Source organism: Tachyglossus aculeatus, chromosome X4 (genome assembly GCF_015852505.1).
Source record: "Tachyglossus aculeatus isolate mTacAcu1 chromosome X4, mTacAcu1.pri, whole genome shotgun sequence".
In the NCBI taxonomy this organism is placed as follows: domain Eukaryota; kingdom Metazoa; phylum Chordata; class Mammalia; order Monotremata; family Tachyglossidae; genus Tachyglossus; species Tachyglossus aculeatus.
This window is the reverse complement of record NC_052098.1, coordinates 20,038,655-20,050,803: the sequence shown is the minus strand read 5'-3', so window position 1 is coordinate 20,050,803 and position 12,149 is coordinate 20,038,655.

Below are 12,149 nucleotides of genomic sequence, written 5' to 3'. Positions count from 1 at the left end.
CCCAGAGAAGTTAAGTGATTTGCCCAAAGTCACACAGCTGACAAGTGACGGAGCCAAGATTAGAACCCATGACCTCTGGCTCCCAAGCCTGTGCTCTTTCCACCGAGCCACGCTGCTTCTCTTCTATAAGAGAAGAAACTTAGATCTTAATAGCTCCAATTCATTGTGAGCAGGGAATGTGTCTGTTATTGTTTTGGACTCTCCCAAGTGCTTAGTACAGTACTCTGCACAAAGTGCTCAATAAATACAATTGACTGACTAAAGTAACACCATATTGGGAAAGCTGCAGACAAGGGACAGCACCTGCTTTGTCTTCCCCTCCACTCTCTCCACATCCTTTTCTTATTATTATTCTCTTCTCTCTCACACCTAAGGACATGGTGATAACCTTATATGGCCAAGAAGGCAAAGAGTTATTTCCACTGATAGCCATCAAGCAGGTGTAGGCCCAAAACCCCACTGGAGAAAGAGGATAGAAGAGTGTCTACCACCACTTTCAAAAACTCAAGCATAATCCTTTCCGAGCTCGAGCAATCCATCATGGAAAATATTCTTCTTCCTCCATTCCTCTGCTCTCCAAGTGACATTATCTTTAATTAGGAAGGGGTATTACTTACCAAAATCACTCAAACTATCACAGGCCCTCAGACCCTGGACCTAAAAGACATAGATGGCAAATTAGGAAGCTTAATAAAAATCGACCTTGGTAGCTAATATTTTTGCCTTTAGATTCAGATGTGTTTGTTAGAAAAACTGGACCAATTATTGTACATTTGGATCGATTTCAACAATTGTTTGAGGTCTTTAAGGTTGTTTTTTTTAAAAAAACTTAATCCACAAAATTATGTAGCCAATAGCTCTACCCTCCAAAAGGCCTGGGGAGCAAACACTGCCATGATCTGAGTCAAACAGAGCACAGTGAAAATGGTAAGTTTAATTGGAAAATGTTTCCATTAATATGCTTCCATCCCCACAACTTACTTCCTGCCCACACAGAATCTAGGTTGATACTTAGAAACACAAGTTACTCTAATTCATGTAAAAAAAACCCAAACTCATCCACCCACTTAGATAGTGGACTAGTTAAAGGAGCTGATGAAACTTAACTTGGAATGAAAGAGGTGCTCGGACCCCAGCAAATATACCCGGAGCATCACTCGTTTGATGCTATAAACATGCGCCTGAGCACTTTCAGTAAGACCACGACACACCAAACCCAAACACGCTCACACTGGTGGGAGAAAAAACATGTATTGAAAACACGTATTATGGTAGAACAGAGTGTGCTTTATTTTGTATTTTCAATGTTTATGGCTTTGAATATGTGGCACTATTATTGTCATTATTTCCAATGACAAGAATACTGCTGCATAGTCAGTCATGCGTAGCCCATTTATTTGAAGGAGCATCTTAGTTGTAGAGTAGTGAATGAGAGTTGGATGTTTCCATAGCTAAAATATAGATTTTATTTTGACTTTCATAATTGAAATGGCAAATCTAGATGAACAAATTAAGCCCTAGAGCCAAGCATCCCATTTTCTCCTGGAGGGAAAATCTGCAACACCCAACTAGAGAGCAAGTGCATCAGTGAACCCTTATATTTTATCCATCATTCCACAGGAATCAAGCTTGCTTGCCACGTCCGCTCTCAGTCCTTCAAATGTAGAGCCATCACCTCCAAGCTGTGGTGGAGTTCTACTGGCATCATCTGACCCATCATATCTTTATTGAAGAAACACATACATTTTAAGCTGGCAAGAGTGCAGCCCTCCCCTAGGCAACATTAATTTAGGCATGACATGAAATAATGTCCACATGAGTGGATTATCTCATATTCAATCACATTCATTTCTAGATTTATTTAATTAAAAAAGCTTTATTTATAATGGCAGCCCTTGCCTTGCAGGATACACAACCTAATTTTCTCCTGGAAGCACTCGCTGAAAAGTAACTTTATGCCCCTCTCTTCTCAGCCTAATATATTCTATTTTCATTTGCGGCACCTGGAAACAGAACCATTCACCAAAATCTTATTGATAATTGCTCCTGATTAACACACAAACATCAATAAAAGGAGTATTGAATGCTTTTTATTAATTAACATAATCAAGTCAAGGAAAACAGTCTACGTGACAGATAGCTCGTGTAAAAATAATTGACTCATTAATCTTGACCATATGAACATGTTCGCGTTAGCAAGGTCAACTGCTGGAAAGGATACAAACCCTGGGAGCACATTCACGCAAGTATGATTCTGTAATTATTCCATTTGCACCATTGCAAACTTTCTTTGGAGAACAGTGAAGGTTTTAGGAAGGACACGGCAGCAGAAGGAGCAAAATAGAAACTTTCAGAGAGAGAAGAACCCAGGGTTATTACTTAGCTCTACAGTCGAGTAGCAGGAACAGGTGAAATTCCTGAGTTTTCCTGGTTGTCACATCAGAAGTAGTCTCCCTCAGGAGGGTAAGGAGCTTTTCATATCCAGAAGCTCTAGATGGGGGGCCCACTGTTGGGTAGGGCCTGTCTCTATATGTTGCCAACTTGTACTTCCCAAGTGCTTAGTACAGTGCTCTGCACACAGTAAGCACTCAAATACAATTGATTGATTGATGGGGGGGGCAATTTCCTCATCCTTTGGATCGTGCTAAGATTGCAGCTTGACTGCAGGAGTCATGGGCTTCTCTGGGGATGCCAGAGACACCCAACATATCGTATCTTATGGTCATTTCCAGGCAGCCAACACATCGCATCTCAGGGTCCTTTCCTGGACCGGAACATATCCCTGATTGGACATTCCCAGCCTGACTAGATGGTCTGATAATGACCCTGATGAGCTCTAACTGGGATAAAGGATCTGTGGTTCATACAAAAGGGTTTCAGACCAACCTTTGTGAGAAATATGAATCACACTGGCAAAAGAGCAAGTTGGTAATAATAATAATCCTAACTGTGGTATTTATTAAGCGCTTACTATGTGCCAGGCACCATTCTCAGTGCTGTGGTGGATTGGACACAGCCCACACTCGATGTGGGGCTCACAGTCTCAATCCCCATTTCACAGAGGAGGAAACTGAGGCTCAGAGAAGTAAAGTGACTTGCCCAAGGTCACAAAGCCAACAAGTGATGGAGCCAGGATTAGAACCCATGACCTTCTCACTCCCAGGCCCGTGCTCTATCCACTACGCCATGCCCACTATGCCATGCTGCTTCTCTGGTAGCAGAGTCAATGTTGGAAAGCATCAGCAACATTTAAGTGACCAAGTGTAAGGCACCATACTAGGCATATTCACCTACTTTTGACCATTGTGGGTGAAGGTTTCTGAGTCTAGGGCGTCTCGGGTGGTGGATAAGCTCAGAAGGATTCTTGGTGATTAATTGCATATGTTGACAGCAAAGACTGCAGTGACTACCGCGGGGCTAGCCAGGCAGTAACCTGCTGGTCCGTGGTGTTCTGGCCCAGCATTGGCACTATGCTGCAATCACTTTGCCTGGAAATGTCCGTGGACTACCAATAAAGCATTACATCTGTCTCGCTATCTCTAGGTTGCCATAACCCATGGAAGGGGAGGAAACAGAGGAAGCAGCATGGCCTAGCAGAAGCAGCACAGGCCGGGAGGGAAAGGATTTGGGTTCTAACCCCAACTTGTCCACTTGCCTGCTGTGTGACCTTGGCCAAGTCACTTAACTTCTCTGTGCCTCCGTTTCCTCACCTGTAAATTGAGAATTCAATATCTATTCCCTCTCCCACTCAAACTGTGAGCCCCATGTGGGATAAGGACAGTCTGACTTGATTCTCTTGTATCTTCCCCAGTGATCAGCACATAGTATATGCTTCACAAATATCATTATTATTATTATTATTATTATCAGCCTTCTTTATCTGTATACAAAATGAAATTCCCCTACACCCAACTATGTGTATGCCTTTAGCGTAGATAGACTTACAGGTAGAGTCTCCTGGTGTAGTAATAATAATAATTACGGTACTTGTTAAGCGCTTACTATGTGCCAAGCACTGTTCTAAGCTCTGGAGTAGATACATGTTCACCGAGTTGGACACAGTCCCTGTCCCACACTGGGCTCACACTCTTAATCCCCATTTTTTACAGATGAGGTAACTGAGGCACAGAGAAGTTAAGTGACTAGCCCAAGGTCACACAGCAGGCATGTGGTGGAGCCGGGATTAGAATCCATGACCTTCTGACTCCCAGTCCCGTGCTCTATCCACTATGCCATGCTGCTTCTGGTATGAAAATACCAGCTTCTTAGAACAGCGCTTTGCACATAGTAAGCACTTAATAAATGCCATTATTATTGCCACTTCCGTGATCCTTATCTTCTGCCAGGTAAAGTGGCAGAAGAGAAACCAGGGATCCAGTGACTAGCTACGTACTGGTGACCTGGGAAAAAGTATTGAGAGCAGACCCACTCAATTTTCAGATGATTCTAAATGATGAGGAAAGGAACAATTTTTAATACTTTAGAAGACGGAGTAAAAGTTGAAAATGATGTGTATCATTTGGAATGCTGATCCTACCGAAACAGAATGAAGTCCAGTAACCAAAGGCTCCAGCTCATGAAAAACAAACAAAAACACAGGATGGGGAAAGACTAGCTTGGTTTAGGGACTGCTGCATAACTCTTAGTGGGCATAGTCAACCACTAGCTAGCAATGTAGACCATTATTGAAAAAAAGCAGCATGGTTCGGGGATGCTTCAAAAGGTCCATGGAATGCACTAGCTTAGAAGAAATCCTTCTGCTATACCTGACACTTGTTAGACTCTTATTAGAATATTATGACTAGCTTTGGCCCTTTCCACCTCTATAATTTTTTGATTCTTTAATTGTACTTCACTCACTTTCCTGGTGTTCCACTTCAGCTAGCTGTTCAAGATAATGTAAAACTGCTGGTGCCCCCCAGGAAAACTAATTCCCATGTCGGTCTGCCTTCAGAGTTATTATGGCAGGTGGTTTCCATCTTGTCTTCCTAGAATTGTTGGTGGTGCAAGGATCATTGCCTTTTTAAGGCATGTATTAATTCCTCTGGGTTCTGGGGGGGTTCCTTTGCACTTATTACAAATTCCCTTGTAACAAAATCATTGTGGACCCAATTAAACATGTTATGTACTTAATAATCAAGTAGGCATCAGAAAGGAAGCCATTTTCAACCTGGAGAGTGGGAGATTGACTCCTTGGACAAGCTCCAATCTTCACAAGCTTGTTTATTTCCCACATTTTGAAGGGAGAGGAGGTGAGGTCACAAGAGAGACGGCACAAGTTGGGTGCCAAAATTGGTCCTACCATTTTGAGAGTTTGATCAATCAAGTCTCGATGGTTAAAACTCAAATGAACTTTTTAAGGTTTGGGGCTTTTTTTGTCTTCATTAAGAGCAAAAGCAATTAGTCTTACTCTCTAAAGTGCCTATGAAAATTTTCCATAAAAGATGAAAAATTGATGAATTTCTATTTTGATAGCAAAGGAACTGGTGGAGTAATGTGCAAGATTTATACTAGCCTCAGTTGGACTCAGCTGTATTGTTTTTTTTTAATTAAAGCAAAAGATTTCCTAATTGAGATGAAAAACAGCATATTTATTAGTGTCTGAAGGAGTTGGTAGGTCATCTAATTTGACCTGAGGAATATAATTTAAGGATGTGGGTCATATGATGAACCTAACATCGGAACTGTACTCCTCATTCCCCTCCCTGACAAGAAAAAAGAAATCCAGTGAGGAAAAGACCAGTCCACTTGGGTAGAAGAAGGCGTTTCCTGAGCCCAGAAAGATAGCTCAAAAAACACCCTGCTTGAACTAGTCTGTTCTTTCATTGACAGGGGAAGTAGCCAGCCGACATGGTTTATAACTGGCTAATAAACAGCTGAAATAGTCAGCTGGCCCAGAGACTATCCCATCTTTGTATGTCCCTCTAATTTGTATGAGCAAGACTTGTCTAATAGATATGTTCAAATGCCAATGGACTGAATGATGGCAGACTGAAGTCCAGGCCTGGCTTCAAGTAGTTAGTGAAGTAAGCTATCCCCTCGGGCTGCCCCCAAGCACTTTCCAAAGATGATGGCTACTCTTTCAAATATGGCCACCAGGTGATATCTCCCAAAGATGGCTGTCACTGACCTCCTCGAAGATGACAACCTGATGACTTCTCTCAAACATGGCCACCAGAAGACTTCTCTCAAAGATGGCTGTATCGTTGATGGTGGAGCTGGTTCCCATCTCAGAGATGGTGGTGGGACATAGGTATCCTGATAGCCAGTGTAAATTAGGGTTTCAGAGTCAAGTGATCAGGAGAACTTCATCAAGGAGCAGCTATGGAGGTAGTGAGGGTGGCAGTAGCAGCAGAGAAACACTACGAATTTACCTCAAGGAGCTAAATTCTTTCAAGTTCAATAAGGCATTAAATTAGTAGTTCTGCTGAAGGCTGCTAAGAAGTGTGGGCTAAAACCCATGACCGGCAATTTGTTTAGATACAGGATATGAAAGGGGGACTGGCAGTGGCTCCCTGCAGAACTGTTTTGAAAAGCAGGCCTCTCTTTAAAATTATGCTTTTCCAAAATATTCTGGAAGGGCCCACAACTAGCTCAGTGGGTAAAACCTAAGACTCCTTCTGATATATGGTTGCGCTGACATCATAGATTCTAGGCTGGAGCAAAGGTTGGACCAGTATATGTAGAGCATTTGGGTACTAGGAAATTATCTGTGTACCACAATAAGTACTCTTGGTCCTCTCATTCCATTGTGCTGCATTTAGAATGTGGTTCTAGAAAAACATTCTGAGACAAACACAGTATACTCGTAAACACTCATCACGCAGCGTGGAGAAGCAGCGTGGCTCAATGGAAAGAGCCTGGGCTTTGGAGTCAGTGGTCATGGGTTCGAATCCCGGCTCCGCCAGTTGTCAGCTGTGTGACTTTGGGCAAGTCACTTCACTTCTCTGGGCCTCAGTTACCTCATCTGTAAAATGGGGATTGACTGTGAGCCCCCCATGGGACAATCTGATCACCTTGTAACCTCCCCAGTGCTTAGAACGGTGCGTTGCATGTAGTAAGTGCTTAATAAATGCCGTCATTATTATTATAAGTGTATACCTAGTCGAGGTAACATCCATGTTAAGAGCTAATAAGAGCTACTAATTTAATGCCTTATTAAACTTGAAAGAATTTAGCTCCTTGAAGTAAATTCCTTGTTTTTGAAACCAGTACATTTTAGGAAGATAATGAGTAGAGCATCCTTCCTAGGGTTTAGTAATCTTGTGGTCGCAGCAGTGGTATTTATTGAGTGCTCTGTACTAAGCGCATGGGAAGTACAGCAGAAGCATGAGATGCATTCTCTGCCCCTCAGAGCTTACGCTCTAATGGGAGAGATGGAGATAAAATATTATAAAATTGCATCCTGGTTTACTAAAGCCTGGTTAAATTTTCAAATTTGTTCATAAGATTGAGTCTCTATTTTGCATTTCACTCATCCTGGAGCATGAAAGCAGTCTGAAATTTTCATTTTCTGGATCTCTCCCATTAGAATGTTAACTCCTTGAGAGCAGGGATTAGTCACTTACTTTTGTTGCACACTCCCAGTCAGTCAATTTATTGAGCACTTTCTGTGTGCAGAGCACTGCACTAAGCACTTGGGAGAGTACAATATAAATGAGATGGTAGACAGGTTCCCATGTCCACATGTTCACCTGTATATATGTATATATGTTTGTACATATTTATTACTCTATTTATTTATTTTACTTGTACATATCTATTCTATTTATTTTATTTTGTTAGTATGTTTGGATTTGTTCTCTGTCTCCCCCTTTTAGACTGTGAGCCCACTGTTGGGTAGGGACTGTCTCTATATGTTTCCAACTTGTACTTCCCAAGCGCTTAGTACAGTGCTCTGCACACAGTAAGCGCTCAATAAATACGATTGATTGATTGATTGATGTTCTGCATACTGGAGTCACTTAAACCATATTGTTTATCAATTGTTTGATTAGCCCCGGCCTGTTGTGAGGGTTTCGTATGATTGCTAGGGGACTGTTTTGAAGGTCAAAAATTCTTCATTGACAATTGAACAATAATGAAAATGAAAATGTTCCTCTTCACTCCGGGGTTCCCAACCCTTCTTCCCCAAATGTTTTTTAGTAACTAAGCCCCAATTCACCCTGAACATAATTGAATGATATTTTACCAATTCACTCACAATAGAAAAGTTGAAAAACAGAACATGGAATTGAGGAGGTTCACATAACCCCTATAAACCCTGCAGAGGTAATAGGAATGCAGGTTTCACTGTTAGCAAAGTAATTAATCTGTGATTTGGGAGGCAATGAACAGCTTATACCAACTTCCCAATGTGCCACCCACACTCCATTTCTAACAAACCCTTTATCAAACAGTAGGTGAGTTAGACAAAGAACTAGAGGATCCTGTTAGAAAAGCTTCAATTGAAAAAAAAAATAGGTCATCAAACTGCTTTCCATGGTCCCCAAAGAAACCTTTGTGTTTTGGCAGCTAGCTTGTATGCTTCTATTTCTGACTTTTTCTTTAGGAGCCCCCTCAGGGTGCTACTGCCCAGATTCCCGACAGTACACTACCTAAGGCTCTGGCAGGTTGCTCTAGTTTCTATATTAGAAACAGCATTTGTGTATCTACATTTTTTTCCAAATTCATTTTCCATAGTTAAGTGACCTGATTCGCATTCCTTGGCAACCAGAAGAAATCTGCCACCCAGCTTCCTCTGTTCCCTGCCAGGGCCTCTCCTTGGATGCTTTGGTTTTAAAAGGCCCATGTATACATAAGAGGGAGGGAAAAAAGGAAGTTTTCTCCTCACACCAATCTCCTCTTAGGTTTGAGATGTGAGATGTCTCTCAAGAGCTTAAGATGCTTAAAATTAAGTGAAAAGATGCTCTTGCATAGTTGAAGGAGAGGGAAAGGCTACTAAAGAGTGAAATAGAACAGCGAAGAGCGGAGTTGAAAGTAATCATTTGTCTATGCCAAGGAGATTTCCTCCATAGGGCTCAAAGCTGAAGCTGTATTCAGACAGCAAGAAGGGAATAAACAAGGTAAGCTATTTCTGTCTGTTAGTTGGAAGGCATTATTTTTTCCTTCTTAAATCTCTCCGTCCCTCCATTGGCTAGGCCCACATGAACCGTTCTCAACATCAAATGGCAAGGCAGTATCACAAACAATGAAGCCTTCGAACCGAGTCAGTCTCCTAGTGTGAAACTATGTTCACCCCACACGACAACTCTGCTGAGCTCATCCAGACATATGAAGAGAATGAAGGGCTGTAAGTAGGGGTGAAATTAGACTTTTTTTGTCCAATACACCCAGAGAGTAGGGTGGATGGACACATAATGACTGGGGTGGGTGAAATAAAACAGGGGCTTTGGGAGTGGCAGCCCAGGGGCTCCAACTGAGGGGAGTCACCATGAAAAAGAAAATGGGAGAGGGGGTCTCCCTGGTGAGCATTAGATGAACAAGAGCCAGAGTGGGCACCACAGCCTCTTCTTGGCCACGATCCACATGGTTGGGGGAGGGAAGTGCTGTCCCAACTGGCCTTTTAAAGGGATGCCCCACCAACTTGCTTCCCTCAAATCACTGGCCCATCAGTCTTCCAAAAGTGTACCTGTTCATTCCTCCTCCCCCCCTAATTTTTTATCCTCCCTCCCCATAAACTCTTCAATTGCCTCCTCCCTCTGTCCTACGTCCCCTAATCTCAGTACAGTGACCAGCAGCCTTGAGAGGGAAGGCCAGAGTGGGCCACAACAGCACAGTCTCCAGGCTCCGGGTGAGGCAGGGGTTGGGGAGTAACAGTGGGCTCCGTACCCGAGTAGCTAGTAATGATAATAACGGCATTTGTTCATGCTTCAGTTTTCTCATCTGTAAAACCGAGGTGAGACACCTGTTTTCCCTCCCCGTTAGACTGTCAGTTTCACAAGGGACTGTACTATGTGCCAAGAGAAGTAGGTCAGATGCACTCCCTGTCCCACATGGGACTCACATTATAAGGGGGAGGGAGAACAGGTATCTCACCCCAATTTTTACAGATGAGAAAAATGAGGAACAAAGTTAAGCAACTTTCCCAAGGTCCCACAGCAGGTAAGTGGCAGCGAAGGCATCAGAACTCAAGTATTCTGACTCCCAGGCCAATGGTCTTTCCATTTGGCCACACTATATTAAACTCTAAGTGTCACAGATTGTAAATTCTCAGTGAGGTGGTATTTCTCCTCCATGTTGTCATCATCATCATCAATGGTATTTATTGAACACTTATGGGCAGAGCTCTGTACTAAGCACTTGGGAGAGTATGATGCAATGGAGTTGGCAGACATTTTCCCTGCCCACAACAAGTTTACAGTCTAGAGGGGGAGACAGGCATTAATATAAATAATTTATGATTTATATAATTTAAAGATATGTGCATAAGTACTGTGGGCTTGAAGATGGGGTGAAGAAGCAGCATGGCCTAGTGGATAGAGGACAGGCCTGGGAGTCAGAAGGTCATGGGTTCTAATCCCAGCTCTGCTATTTGTCTGCTGTGTGACCTTGGGTAAGTCACTTAATTTCTCTGTGCCTCCTTTCTCTCTTCTGTAAAATGGGGATTAAGACTGTGAGCCGTGTGTGGGACAGGGACTGTGTCCAACCCAATTGTCTCGTATCTACCCCAGCGCCTAGAAGAGTGCCCAGCACATAGCGAGTGCTTAACAGATGCTATTATCATTATTATTATTGTTAATATCAAATGCCCAAAGGTCACAGATATAAGTGCATAGACAACATAGAAGGGAAGGAGAGCCAGGGAAACAAGGGCTTAATCCGGGAAGGCCTCTTGGAGGAGATGTGACCTTAATAGTGCATTTGTTCTCTGTCTCCCCCTTCTAGACTGTGAGCCCACTGTTGGGTAGGGACCGTCTCTATATGTCGCCAACTTGTACTTCCCAAGTGCTTAGTACAGTGCTCTGCACACAGTAAGCGCTCAATAAATATGATTGATTGATTGATTGATTTAAGGTGGGTAGATTGGTGGCCATCCCCCCTATCTTACCTCCTTCCCTTCCCCACAGCACCTGTATATATGTATGTTTGTACATATTTATTACTCTATTTATTTATTTATTCATTTATTTTACTTGTACATATCTATTCTATTTATTTTATTTTGTTAGTATGTTTGGTTTTGTTCTCTGTCTCCCCCTTTTAGACTGTCAGCCCACTGTTGGGTAGGGACTGTCTCTATATGTTGCCAACTTGTACTTCCCAAGCGCTTAGTACAGTGCTCTGCACACAGTAAGTGCTCAATAAATACAATTGATTGATTGATTGGTCTGGTGTATATGGAGGGGAAGGGAGTTCCAGGCTAGGGGGAGGACATGGGAAATGGGTTGGGAGTGAGACAGTTGAGATCAATCAATCAATCAATTGTATTTATTGAGTGCTTACTGTGTGCAGAGCACTGTACTAAGCGCTTGGGAAGTACAAGTTGGCAACATATAGAGACAGTCCCTACCCAACAGTGGGCTCACAGTCTAAAAGAGATCAGAGAACAGTGAGTAAACCGGCACCAGAGGAGAAAAGTACGCAGGCTGAGCTTGGGTAGGAGATCAGTGAGGTAAGTTAGGAGGGGGCAAGTGCTTTAAAGCCAGTGGTAAGGAGTTTCTGTCTATGCTGAGTTGGGTGGGCAATCATTGGAGGTACTTGAGAAGTGGGGAGACATGGACTGAACATTTTTTTTAGAAAAACGATCCATGCAGCAGAGTGAAGTAAGGACTGGAGTGGGGAGAAACAGGAGGCAGGGAGGTCAGCGAGGAAGTAGTTGCAGTATTTAAGATGGGATAGGATAAGTACCTGGATCGGCATGAATGAAGGACTAAGGTAAGGGAGGCTAAGGGACCCCAAATCATACCAGTGAGTCGCTGGAGGGACCAGAAAGTCTGATTTGAATAAATTCCCTTCAACTCTTTAAGAGAAGCAGCATGGTCTACTGGAAACAGCACAGACCTGGGAGTCGGAGGACCTGGGTTCTAATCCCAGCTATATTATGGAGCTGCTGTGTGACCTTGGGCAAGTCCCTTAAATTCTCAGTGCCTCAGTATCCTCATCTGTAAAATGGGGATTAAATACCAGTTCTCCCTCCCCCTTAGACT